The 14605-nt window shown below is 45.2% G+C and overlaps 1 protein-coding gene across 1 annotated transcript in view; it reads left to right on the forward strand.

The window, feature by feature from the left end:
• The window catches only part of DBH (dopamine beta-hydroxylase), a 451213-nt gene that overhangs the window by 31887 nt on the left and 404721 nt on the right, over window positions 1–14605 (forward strand). The gene's annotated exons all lie outside the window — the stretch shown is intronic.

Genomic DNA, 14605 nt, shown 5'->3' on the forward strand with positions numbered 1-14605 from the left:
AAGGATGCGGAAGATATATAAATGAACCACCTTTCAAATGTCCACTTGTGTCCCTTCCTACATTTTTCTAGTAAAGTGCCTTATGCCAGAAGTTAATTAATTAATAATTTGCCTTAGATAGCAGTTCCTTGTTTAGGACCTGCTGGCCACATACAAACCATTGTTCATTGAAAACTATCTAACATCCCAGGTTCAAATTTTGGGGTCCCCGTGTTTTGTAATATAGAGCTGGACTGAATGGCATTGGGAAATCAATGGACACCGAGGGAGGAGCAACATGGACAGTGCGGGGACCCAGGCAGGTGAGAAAATTAGGGGCGGGCATAACTGGCATGATTTCCTCTAGGCTAATTCTTATAATTACCTGAAAATTGCTTGTAATTATGCGTAATTATGTGAGAAGCGTAATCCAGCATTTAGCTCTATTTTCTTAGTGCGAAATGCACCTTCGCATCCAAAATGGGCCCGAGGATGCATTTTGGGCTGAGAAAATATCACTAAGTACTACAGGACACGAACAGCAGAAGCCGACAGCCACTCGCTCTCTCTTAGGAGCATATCATCAACGAGGCAATAAAAAATTATCACCACTTTTGCGTCCGTTTTCAGACGAAAAGCGGCAATAATTTTATTGCCTAATCAGCAAGGTCACGCTATCGCGTGAAACCTTGCATTAGCGCCTGTATTCTGAACGCCCAGCTTTGCATCTCTAATGAGATGCAAAGTGGGCGTTCCTGCCCTGACATAACTGGAGAAATGTCGCTAAGCGACATTTCTCCAATTATCAATGGGCACGATAACCTGCAGAGCGACAAGCAAAGTAGCGATAACCTCTGTTATCGCTACTTCCTTATGCCTGCTTCAAGACTGACTTAGCCATGATATCCTCACATTTGGCAGTTTGCGCTTGCAATTTTATCGCTTTTGAGATAAGCGTTGCTAATAGCACGCTATCTCAGCGATAAAATTCCACATTACCCGCCGATAATTATCCTAGCGCTAAGTGCGCTTAGCGATAATTATCGCCGGTCCTTGATGATATGCCCCTTAGTTCATTGTTCCAGTGCACCTGGGGTAGGATTTTTGCTCCAAATTACTCTTTGTTACTCAAGCTGGCATAATTGCTTAATTTGAGTACCTCTGCATCACAAGAGTAATGCGTAATTACTGAAATTCCTCTGTTTACTCCATCATAATTAAAATTTAGCTCAGGCCAAGAGAAAAGGTGCATACAGGGGAGAGAGCAATAAAACACATTCATTCCACTGGTGTGCTGAAATGAAAAGAAACATGAAAACAAAACAGGAGATAACCCTCAAACCCAGTCGAGACCCGGTTAGCTATATCTAACAATGCAACAATGTCTCACCCGGTAATCATTTAGTAGACATTCATAAATAAAACAAGTCAATTGTAGCGCAAAGAAAGGAAAGGGAGGCCACAAAAATTAAGAGGAAGCATATAAAATAATCTGGATTTGAGCAATTATAGGTATATTGGCACTAAACTACATTGTATGCAAGTATTACCCAAACATTGGTGTGCACAAACGTTCTCATGTAGAAGGTGAATGGCACATTTGAGATATGAAATAAAGTGAAATAACAGCGAAAAATGGCACAAAAAATCATTTGAGGAATGGTTACAGAAAAACATATTGATAGTTCATTAAAAATGTAACTCTTTTAAGAAACCAAGAGAATGCTCAATGATGCGCTGAATGGTCGAAACTCTTTCAACCTGTAAGAAATTCTGGTCATCATCAGGACCGGGTTACAGAGAATTGGTCAGTGCTGTATAGAAGAATAAAAAGGGGAAAGAATAAGAATGGGGCAGGCACATGAATGGGGAGATAGAGCTTAAATTAAAATAATATTGATGCTACCTGTTGTGGTGGTAGCTGGTAGCGGGAAATCCTTATGGCCAGAGAGAATCAGTCGAAGATTTTGTGTGTCAGCTTCTGTGTAAGATCTGTGAAAGAATGAGAGTAATTACCCCAATGCACAATGAGGCTGATGGACAGAGCCCCAAGAGGCTCGTGAAGTTTGATCAGCAAAAATTTAAAATTAAAAGGGGGCAGAAAGGAGATTCAGGACATAGCAATTAAAGAAGGCTTACTGCATCTGAACTGGGGCATATGCATCAACGGAGGTGCATGCGGATGCCGGGAGATACATACGAAGGATATGGGAAGAAAGCCAGGGACAGCTGTGGTAAATTCCAAGGCGTGGAAGCTGAATGAAGCAGGACCGCGGCTGGGAGGAAAGGGAGGGGAAAGGGTGGTTTAGGTGAGGGAAATCAGGGTATGGGAATGAAGGGACGGATTCATACCTTGTTTTGAGTTATTCGGCAAGTATATAGAAGCTCCAAGAAATGATCGGGCCCACCTCAGGATTGAAACCAGGTGGTGAAATTCCAGCATAAGTCTGGAGCCAGAGCACGAATAGATCAAGTCTGTGCCATGTTCAAGGTAGCAGCGGGAACTCGATACACAATGAGCTCAAAGCACAGTAGCTTGCGGAGTCAGAACAGGGTCATGGTTGGGAGAGTGACTAGACCGATAGGAGTGAATAGTGATTGCATTCATCAGTAACCCAGGGGTAAGATCTTAAGAAACAGAAGGGGGTGGGGACAGGAGAAAGATAGGGAAAAGAGAATTTTTAAACAACTCGTGATTCGTATGGACAATTGTAGTGTTGTATAAAAAACATACTAACTTAATTCACACTAATATATACATGCTGAGAGAAGAACAATTTCAACCATTTTATATAACAAAAAGGACTTGATCTAAAATAGTATATACATACAGGGGGAAAAAATAAGTTTCAGTAATGGTGTTCTGTTCATATCAATTTAGGCAAACAATACAATCAAGGGTATATTCGCTCTAGTCGTATATATCATGGTGTAGAGAAAGTAGGGACCAAAATAGGACATGACTAAAAAGTATTTGAAAGGTGGAATGTTAGGACAGAACAATAGTCCCGTTCATATCAATTGGGCAAATAACGCAGTCAATTGTGTATTTGCTGTGGTCTTGTGTGTCATGGAGTAGAGATGATTAAAATGTACTTGAAATGTGGAATGTTAGGACAGATAAAGTAGGGGAAATGGCTCAATGGACGTAAATGGTGGTATTCCATTTGTCTAGTGTATTCGTTCCATGATTTACTGAGTCCCAACGTGAGATCCACCTACATTTGTATTTGTTCAAAAGTAGTTGTAGGTTGCCACCATCCAAAGACAAGGTGGGCTGGTCAATGAGCTGCCAAATTAAGTTAATTTCCAAGTGATTTTTTTTCCATGTAATGTGAGACTAAGGGGGCAGTCTCGACTTTACATCTGATGCGACTCTTGTGTTGTATGATGCGTTGCTTGATCATTTGGGTAGTTTGACCAATGTATATTAAGTCGCATGGGCAATGGATGGCATAAATTACATTTGTAGTGCGGCAGTTAGAAAATTGTTTTAGTTGATAAGTATGGTCCTTGTCCGTGAACTCTTTTGTGTTGATAGTAAGGGGGCAAACCTCACAATTTTGCCACCTATAGTGTCTGAGTATAGGGGGAGACCCCAAGCTGAGGTTATGGATGTGGTGTTTTTGGTTTCATTAGGCCATATAACGGCATGTACTAGTTGGTCAGAGAGGTTGTACACCCTCTTGTAAGAAAAGAGGGGGGTTGTTGAAAAGTGGTATGTATCTGAAGGACATTCCAGTTCCTCTTTATGATTTTGTTGACTTTATTGCTTGAGGGGCTATAGGTGGAGGCAAACGAGATGCATATATTCACATGTGTGCCACATGTAGGTCGGACTTTGGAAAATGGATGCTTTACATATGGGTCAGCTCCTTGGAAGTAATTATTTGAAGACTAGTTGGAGGAGATGGTTAAGTGGATCTCTGAAGATGGCAATGCCCTGCTTTCTTCCCATCCTCCAGCAGGGAGATGGTGATTCTCATTACTGCAACGAGGAGCTAGCCTGTCTGCTCCTCCATACTGTGGTTCCTTTCATGGACGGATCTGTAGTTAGGAGACCAGCTTTGCGAATAGCTTCCGTTCTCAGCATCTTGCACCTCCTCCTTAACTCAGTGTAATTAAGCCTAGACGGCATGACTATGCCGAGAATCAAGGGGTGGTCTTCTTCTGCAGTCTCTACAGCACTAGAGTCTACAGTCAAGGCTAAATGGGTGACCTAGAATCTGCAATGGTGTTACTCAATTCACTTTGTCTCCATGTTTTTAGAGGATGTCTTTCTCTGTTTTCTTGGCAGTCTATGGAACATGTGGTTCTCTTGTAAAGCATCCAAGCTCTCTTGGCCAATCATCAATTCAAGCTCCGAGATTCTGACCTCTTCTTTGACCAGAAGCTACTTGGAAGGTTCAGACTGGGGTAGAATATTCAGCCTCCTCATTTTGATGCTGACATTATAATCCCTTTGAATACTCTTTCAACTAGGTGACTTCTTGACAGCCTTCGACCTCATGGATGCTTGCTGACACATTCTAATTGTTCCATCTCAAAGATGTTTCTTAAGGTATCCAGTGAGAGATCCCAGTTCACAGTATTATCTTTAAGGCTGGCATCAGCCAAGAGAGCCTTTTCTAAGGTAATATTACCAGTGGCAGCATAGTTGCATGATCTGGGGTGAGGGTGTTTCCTGGTATAAATAATTGGTTGATTTATTTCTCCTTTCCCAAGGCAGAGGCACAAGGAAGGCTGGTCTGTGCATCCCTAGAACAAAATGGGGTTTCTCTTAACTTTGTCAAATCCTTCCTGCCTCCAGCTCAAGGTCTGTAGTTCATCTGAGCCCATCTCTGGATTTGTGGCAAGTGTTTCTGACTCTCTACAGGGCACTTCATTTCCTGTAGAAAAATATGTTTCTGGTACACACCATCAATCAGAGGAGGAAGAACCATTTCACCTGGAAGGAGATGTTATCACCCATACCTGGACAGGACTTCCTACAAGGTGTTATTTGAAGCTAAATTTGGAAGGTCTGTCAATGGCATGTCTACCGGGGATGGGAAAATATGCATGCAGGTCAGTTGACCAGGAGTTTTCCAATTTCAGTACAATTTCACAGTCCTGCAATCTGTTTCAACAGACTTTATCAATGTGAGGTCTTCCAGTGCTGTAACTATCTGTCAGCAAGAAACATTTCTTCGTCCCTATTCTTTTTTTTACATCCTCCATCCAACAGTGCCCAGAGGATTGATGGATTATCTCTGACATGATGTCAGTGCCCTTTGTATGCTTTTCCACAGTACCTTACAAGACACGAGGTTTTGTTGAAGATCAGAGACAGGGGCGATTGTGCCTCTAATTAGTCCTTGGTGATTACCACACCCTTGCTATGTGCTACGAGGTCATTTAGCAGTGAATCTGCCATGGATTTCCAGAGTTCATCTTTCTCATCCCTTTTGATTGTATTCTTTCTGAGAGTGCCCTCCTTCATTACAGTCTCACAACCTGGAAATTTAGTGGGAAGGTTGATAAAGAAAAGGGTGTTCTCAAGAAGTGGCCTTGGACATTCAGCAATATTGCTGACTATCAACTTTCTGGGTCAATATGCATCTCCAAGTGGTGTATGTTGATTGGGCTACAACAACGGACGCAATATACAGTACCTATTTTGGATATTTTATGGGATGGGTTTCTTTTGAGTTTATTGCCTTCTCCTGTAAGAGGTCAGGTTGGTCCTCTGAGCCCATACAGAAATGCAGATAGATGCTTTCCAGTTGAAACCATTAGCCAGTCAACACTTGGAGAATTTTTTGCATTTTAGTCCTGGGAACTATCATTTGCTCCAATCTTGAGAGTTACTACTGGCATTTTCTGCCCTGCAGGAGGTTTAATTTGCGCCTTTGAAGAAACTAGCAGTCTCTTTTCTCACATACCTGGTACAGTGCGTTTAGGCTCATAATGTCAGGCCATCAAGTCACTGAACTAAGAGCTCTGCTTTTTTGGTGTCCATTTGTCAGTTTTATTCCAGAAAAGCTCTTTGGACCAGCCGCGGCCCGTGGAGGGAGTTCCGTAGGGCGGTAAGGCGGGGTGAAGGACTGGGTTATTCTTAAGACCCAGCGGTGCCAGGGAACAACACCTGAAACCTTCGTGGGTTACCTGTTCTGGCGTACTAAACACAGAGACACGGAACACTTCCGGCGACGTCAGAGATCAGCGTTTATTTACTGCAGGGATACAGAGGTCACAAGAAGTACACAACGTGTAGGTTCTCGGAGACTGCTTCAAATTCGTAGAAGTGGGTCGGTCCTTTTATACAGGTTTTTGCCATAGCGCAGTATGGCGAACAAAGGTTACAACTCAGTTCCCACAATAAACTTCAAAAGGGTCGCATTCATGTCTCAGGAGGCCGGAACATAATTACGACAGTCTTGCCGGTTCCCAACTGTAAAAACATATTTCCCCGCAATAAACACATTCCATCCTAACCATAAACACATTAAGAGGAAGGACGAAAAACAGATGCAAGGAAAGGACAAGGATGCACAACAGGTTAGAAAAGAGTGTTGGGGGCAATAAAGGAAACTTGATAGAGGGGTCAAAGACCCCATGTCTAATGTATGCATGGCTGAAACAATAGACCGGCGCGGCAAGATGAGCCTCGAGCGGGGCCATCTGCCTTAGTCGTGTCGTTTCCCTCATCGTAAAAGTCACCTCAAAGAAACACGTGTCCTTCGTGTAAGCTTGAGAGTCCCAGGGTCACGGAGCGGACAAGAAGCCCGTTCGCTGGCTACCTGAGGGCAAGAAACAAAATGGATGCCGTATCTAAAATGGAACCCGAGGGTCCAGATGAACGAACCCAAAAATGGGACGAACCATACGTGGCTGCATAGCGAAACTGCGTACACCCATTATACTCGTCATTTGCGGTTCGTAGATACCAAACTCATCCATATTCGTTACCACTCAAAACTGCGGTCCCGTGTCATACGGAACCTCAGACCCTCCTTTTGCCCTCATGTAGGCAAGCACTAGTCAAGATCTGAATCTATGTCAATATTCATCAGATCGTTCAGCTGCTGCTGGAACATCATCCTATTCATCAATGTCTCCTTGGTAACAGATGGCCGCCTTATACACGTCGCAGCACATAGGCCACATAAGGCAGGACCACACTGTACACAAAGACAACACGTGAACAGAAACGTTACAACAGCCCCTACGATCATTAGAATCTTCCAACCCCAGGTTGACATTAGGCCCCACAACCATCCTAGGAGCGTCCAATTACCTTCGTCCACGTGTATGGACTCGGAAATCTTGTGCAACTTCGAGATGGCTTGGTATACAGTTGGAGCATTGTCAGGAATAAAAATGCAACAACTCGAATGGATAATTTTACACACACCCCCTCTATCTGCAAGAACAACGTCTAGAACCATACGGTTCTGCAACGTCATGAGTCTATCCGCCTGTAGTTCAGCTGTTAGATTACCAAGGGCATTTGCAGTAATATTAGCAGTCGACTCAACTACACGGGTCAACTGTCTCAGGTTCCTACTATTAACCATAGGTCCCCAAAACGGCAAGAAACCTTTAAAGAAGTCTCCTGCTTCTTGACCAGCAGTGTCCTCTTTGCTAATAACGCCTCTCACGACTCTAGTTCTGTGGTAGTCTGAAGCAACTGTGAAAGTCGGAGGTAAAAGATTCGCAATATAACAGGTACCCGAAAAGTCGCGGGGTAACCATGTATATGCGCGTTCATAACATACAAAATAGGTGCCCTTAGCAGTCAGAAAAACAGGGGAGGAGAGCATGGGTAGAACATACGTATCAGTGCAAGCACTGTTCCCAAGTTGTGCTCTCGGATTTCGACCCAAACCTTTCAAGCAGAAATTACCAAGGTGTGGTACAATCCATATCGGGGACGAGCTCTTAAGCTGTCTATCACCCACTGACGTACTATACTCAGTCTCACTCAGATCCTTATAGGCCTGCACTTCTTCATCTGGAATGAGTGATGCATCAAAAACATCTCTATCCAGATCTGCTATGGCTATCGCCAAAGGCTTGTGGTACGGCCCAGGACCAAAATTGACAGACCGTGGCTCTCGACTGGGGTAGGAATCTAGTGCACTACGGAACATAGTTTGGAATGCTCGAGCTGAACCCTGGGAGCTGTAAGGAAGGACCAAATACGGAATACCCCTATCCATAGTGTGTGGCATTAAACCACATACCCAACAATTGGTAGTATTCACCACCAACTGATGCTGATGTAGAAGTTGAACAAAGGAATTATTCATGAATTCCGCACGTCTAACCTGCTCATGCTGAGGCAAAGGATGAAAGGAATGTGGGGAGACAGTGGTGAGGGAACTTAGGTTAGGAGAAAAGGTAGGTGAAACAGAAGGCAAGAACAACGATACTCCAGAATACACTCCACCCACCAATAGCATAGATAAAGTCAGAAACAGTAGAAACACCTGAAACAAAAAACATTTTGTTCGTACAACCCTCCATAACTCTAATCTCCGTGCCGACACCCTTTCTTCTTCCAACAGCTTAGAGAATGCCATCCTCTACAAACCGTCCGTGACGTACTTGACGCACTTCGTTCCGAATAGCGATTATCAATCCCCAGGAGTTCCCAGAGATCGACAAAAGTAACCGACCTAGCGTCAGAAACCTGCTAAACAGAAACAAGTACCCGCACGGCCCTACGGTAACCCGGATGGAGAGGTTTCCTCGAAACTTTCAAATTTATTACAAATCTCTTAGCAGTGGAAAGGCACATAAAAACTCAAAAAGAAAGGATGTAATTGTCCATAATATTCGTAACGTCAAAAACCATCATACTATTAATTTTTATTAGTCCTTGAACGAAGAAAGTATCGATTTCTTCCAGGTCGAGTTTGCTCTACAAACAATTGTTCAGCTGGCGCAACAGGATTCGATGAAGTGGACAACGAGTCAGACCTTGGGTTTTCTGCTACTGATGACTCCACATATGGGTTTGGCAGTGACGAATCCTCATCCACAAGTTGAGCGTCACTAAACGGTACAAAGTGCAAAGGAGTCTCAGTTTCTGTGGCCGAAATCCCAGTCCTCACCCAACCGTCAGTTGGTAAAGGGATCGGTACCTTCTTTGTGTGGCTGGCATGGACCCAGTTTTTCCGGCCCTCCAGTCGAACCGCTGTCCTCGTCGTCAACAAAACTTGAAAGGGCCCAACGAATCTTGGCTCCAGGTTACGTTTCCGACCAAAATTTCGGGTAACCACCCAGTCCCCTGGCCGGAGCTGGTGTCCAGAACCCTCTGTCTGCGCCGGTAGAGCTTCAAAGACCTGTTGATGGATTAACCGTAGTTTAGTGGTCAAATCATGCAGATAATCAATCAACATTGGATACTCAAGACTATCAAAAGCCCTAGGCCTCGGGACTCCCCAAATATTCGCAGGGCGACCGAACACAATCTCATATGGGCTAAGCCCTACTCGAGAGTGTACGGTTGCTCTGGTCGATAGGAGAGCCAGAGGCAAGGCATCAGGCCATGACAGACCAGTCGTAGCTTGAATCTTAGCGAGTTTCAGCTTTAGGGTACCATTGTACCCTTCAACCAAACCCGCTGCCTGAGGATGATTAGCACTGTGGAATTTCTGCCGAATTCCAAGGCCCTTACACACACTACCCACAAACTCGCTTCCATTATCCGACCACACAATCCGTGGCATTCCGTACCTAGGAAAGTACTCCTTCAGCAGGATTTTTGCTGTGGACAGGGCAGTATTATCCTTAAGAGGATAGGCCTCAATCCATCTGGAGAACGCGCAAACCACAACCAAAACATACTTCAGGTTATTGCATCTCTCCATATGGATAAAATCCAACTGGATAACCTCAAAGGGACAAGCAGGAGGAGCGAAATGACCAGGCGGAGTGGGGGTACCTTTTCCGGGATTGTGCATCAAACACACCATACAATTCTTAACCACTCTTTCGGCACACTTAGCAATACCCTCATTCCTCCATACAGGGGACAAGAACTTACATATTCCTTTCGCACTAATATGTGACAACCCATGAGCCATCGTCACAACAGCTAATACATACGCATCTGGTAACATCCACCTCTGACATTCCGTCAGGTCAACCCAACATCCATGCATATCCAATTTTCCTGTACTTTCTTTCCACTTGGTCTTTTCAGCTTCAGTAGCTTCATTCTGAATTGCTTTCACACTCTCAACAGTATTCTCACACATACCAGTCTCCGTCGGCCACCTCACTGAACTCGTGGCATACATTCGAGTCGCAAGATTCTTAGCCGTTTCCTTAGCAATCTCATCCGCAAACGCATTACCACGACCAACATCATCCGTCACTTTCCGATGTGCACTACATTTAACGATCGCCACTTGTTTAGGCAATGTAAGTGCATCCAAAAGATCATTCACAAGCTGCCCGTGTTGGATCTTCGTACCATGCGATGTCATAAATCCTCTTTCTCTCCACAACCTTCCAAAATTATGCGCAACACCAAACGCGTACTGACTGTCAGTAAACACATTCACTCGCTTTCCCTTCGACAAAACACACGCTCTTGTCAATGCAATTAACTCTGCCGCTTGTGCGGAATTCTGATTCAATCTCGCGGTTTCCACAACCGTGCTCAACGTCACTACAGCATACGCAGTCGTCACATCGCCATTCGGCAATTTGAAGCAAGAACCATCCACATACAAAGTACCATCGGGATCTGCCAAGGGAGTGTTTTTCAGGTCCACACGACCTTTTGTTTCTTCCTCAGTCCGTAAATAACAATCATGTGGCAGCACATCATCTGATTCCATATTAATCGGCAACAATGTCGCCGGATTCAGTACATTACAACGTTTAATCTGTATATGACTTGCCAAAAGGGTCAGCTCGTACCCAGACAACCTTGCACTCGTCAGATGTTGAGTCTTTGTCCGATTCAAGAGCGTATCAACTGCATGCGGAACCATTACTATGAGCATATTATCCATGACCAGGCCTGCGGACTGTCGAATAGACGCCGCCGCTGTCGCCCTCAAGCAACTCGGCAACGCTCTAGCTACCGGGTCTAAGGTCGAGGAAAAATATGCACACGGACGCTGTTTATCACCAAATTGTTGCGTTCCCTACCATCAGGAAGCTGACTGCGCCTTTGTGCGACATCTGAAAGAGTCGAGCCAAGTATCGGCCCAAAAAGCGGAGAATAAAGAGAAGCAACAGTAGTCAAAAGACGACTACGAACAGAAGGAGAAGAGGAAGAAGATGCGGGCGCAGCAACAATAGGGGTGGAAACAGTAGAAGTAGACGCAGCAGCAGGAGCAACGGGAACAACAGGCTGAGGAGGTACTTGGAAAGGTGCAGTAGGGAGAGAAGCCGGAACAAGAGGATGTACGATCTGGGGCCCAAGGGGATTCAGGAGTACGAGAGGAACGGCGGGCTGACCAGCAGCCGCAAAAACAGCGGGTTGAGGAAGAGGTGGACGCACGGGACCCATAACATCGGGAGCATAGGGAGGTGGCGATTTCATCAGATAAGACAAGAGCGGATCCTCCATCGCTTCTTCTCCTGTCTTATCGATATTAGAAGGTAGCACCGGATAACACTTATCCACTGCCATATGGTGTAGCCGAGCACTAACTTCCTGCTCTTTCTCATCTTTGTCTAATTGATATTGTTCAATAACACCTTCTCTTTTATTTTTCTTATTCTGTTTGATTTCTTTCTGCTTGGCCTCTTTCCGCCACAACCGGAAGGAATCAAACATGGCCGGCCTAGCTTTCTTTTTAAACAATTTAGCTTCCAAATTATCTAAAACGGCAGTCTCGAAACTACCATGAGATGGCCAACTGAGGACGCCATCCTTTTTAGTGTAGCGGACCCAATATTCATTATATACGATAGGACCCACGCCATGACGACTATAGAGCTCGTAAATCGGAGTTCCAACCGGAGGTATCGGACATGAATCCTCCAGCCGGGAATCCATGCTGCAACATTTGAGAAACCCAAACAAAGTACTACGGCCAGGCATCGTGCACACTAACCGAGTTTACAAACTTCAAGGGTTATCGAATTACGATGTCCTCACAAAAATGCAAGACCCTCGGTTTTGGCAATTGCAATCGTCAAATAAAACCCAACTACTAAGAACCACGAATGCTATGGAACCATGCAAACAACAAAGCAACACTGGGAGCGACCCACAAATACTTAACTGAGAGAACAATGGCGTCACCAGGAAGGTCCGTCGATCGTCTCGCCGTACAAAGGACTACGCCAGGCGCCAAAACAGGTCGACAGTCAGGGCATCGGTCCGTCGCAGCCGTCAGGAGGCGGGGATCTTCGCGGGAAAAGACGTCGGGCCACTTATCTCGACAACTGGATCGATGAAGCGGGGTGCACCTTCCCTCGGAGATTTCACACGAAGTTCCTCACGATCGTCGGGCTTTGGACCGGTACCGTTGATGTCGCCCCACGTTGGGCGCCAACTGAAGGACTGGGTTATTCTTAAGACCCAGCGGTGCCAGGGAACAACACCTGAAACCTTCGTGGGTTACCTGTTCTGGCGTACTAAACACAGAGACACGGAACACTTCCGGCGACGTCAGAGATCAGCGTTTATTTACTGCAGGGATACAGAGGTCACAAGAAGTACACAACGTGTAGGTTCTCGGAGACTGCTTCAAATTCGTAGAAGTGGGTCGGTCCTTTTATACAGGTTTTTGCCATAGCGCAGTATGGCGAACAAAGGTTACAACTCAGTTCCCACAATAAACTTCAAAAGGGTCGCATTCATGTCTCAGGAGGCCGGAACATAATTACGACAGTCTTGCTGGTTCCCAACTGTAAAAACATATTTCCCCGCAATAAACACATTCCATCCTAACCATAAACACATTAAGAGGAAGGACGAAAAACAGATGCAAGGAAAGGACAAGGATGCACAACAGGTTAGAAAAGAGTGTTGGGGGCAATAAAGGAAACTTGATAGAGGGGTCAAAGACCCCATGTCTAATGTATGCATGGCTGAAACAATAGACCGGCGCGGCAAGATGAGCCTCGAGCGGGGCCATCTGCCTTAGTCGTGTCGTTTCCCTCATCGTAAAAGTCACCTCAAAGAAACACGTGTCCTTCGTGTAAGCTTGAGAGTCCCAGGGTCACGGAGCGGACAAGAAGCCCGTTCGCTGGCTACCTGAGGGCAAGAAACAAAATGGATGCCGTATCTAAAATGGAACCCGAGGGTCCAGATGAACGAACCCAAAAATGGGACGAACCATACGTGGCTGCATAGCGAAACTGCGTACACCCATTATACTCGTCATTTGCGGTTCGTAGATACCAAACTCATCCATATTCGTTACCACTCAAAACTGCGGTCCCGTGTCATACGGAACCTCAGACCCTCCTTTTGCCCTCATGTAGGCAAGCACTAGTCAAGATCTGAATCTATGTCAATATTCATCAGATCGTTCAGCTGCTGCTGGAACATCATCCTACCACTCAAAACTGCGGTCCCGTGTCATACGGAACCTCAGGGGCGGGGGAGGGGCAGGGTGAGGGGTTCTAAAAACCGGAATATGGATAATTGCAGGTAAGTAAAAAATTCAATAAATAAAACGAATTTCGCAGCGCACTCTGCATCGCAAAATGCCATGCAGCGCGCGCTACGAGATTCGTTTTATTTATTCAATTGTTTACTTACCTGCAATTATCCATATCCCGGTTTTTCGAACCCCTCACCCTGCCCCTCCCCTGCCCCGCCTTACCGCCCCACGGAACTCCCTCCACGGGCCGCGGCTGCTTTGGACATAAGTTGCTTTTCAGTTACATTAGGATCGAACATTGTGTTTTGTTATATTTCATATCGGCACCCTGACATAGGTTTAGAGGACATTGTACTCTTTCCCTACATCTTCTCCCGTTCATTTCATATGAACGAGCCTTATAAGGACATAACGCCAAATAAGGACAGAATGCCTCATAGGGACTGAACGCCTTATTAGGACTGAAGCCTTTTAAGGACTAAACCTTTCACCAAGTTTAATGACGAGGGTGGGTTTTGCCCGATCGATATTGCTAAGACGTCATCCTTAACGCATATGAATAATTTATGAGAACACTCTCCAGGGGGCATACTTCACCTCTCCTATCTATGCAAAAAGGTTTAATCCCCAATGTCATCCTCATACTGCCTAACACACATACTTAGACTGTATAAATACAGCACCACTTGCTATCAGTAAGCGGGAGGGAACCAAAACTTCAAGGCCGACACACTGACCAGAGACGCTGCGGCTCCGGCATGCCATCGCTCCAGCTGACAGTGGCATGTCATCGCTCCAGCTGACAGTGGTCTGACTATCCCTTGTGGGGTGTCCAGCTCAAGTCCAGGACGAAGTCCCACACTCTCACTATTCAGGTATGGGGTTTTGACTAAATCCTAGTGGGATTCTTGGCTCTTAGACTCTTAGACTATTAGGCTCTTAGGTTTATTAGCTCTTTAGCACCTACTCACATGTTAGGTACACTTAGGTACATCTAGACAGGGATCTTAGGAGTATGCACTTTATTTCATCAATGCATTTTATATTCATGTATGTGT

The sequence above is a fragment of the Triturus cristatus genome, chromosome 1_2 (assembly GCF_964204655.1).
Source record: "Triturus cristatus chromosome 1_2, aTriCri1.1, whole genome shotgun sequence".
Taxonomy (NCBI): Eukaryota; Metazoa; Chordata; class Amphibia; order Caudata; family Salamandridae; genus Triturus; species Triturus cristatus.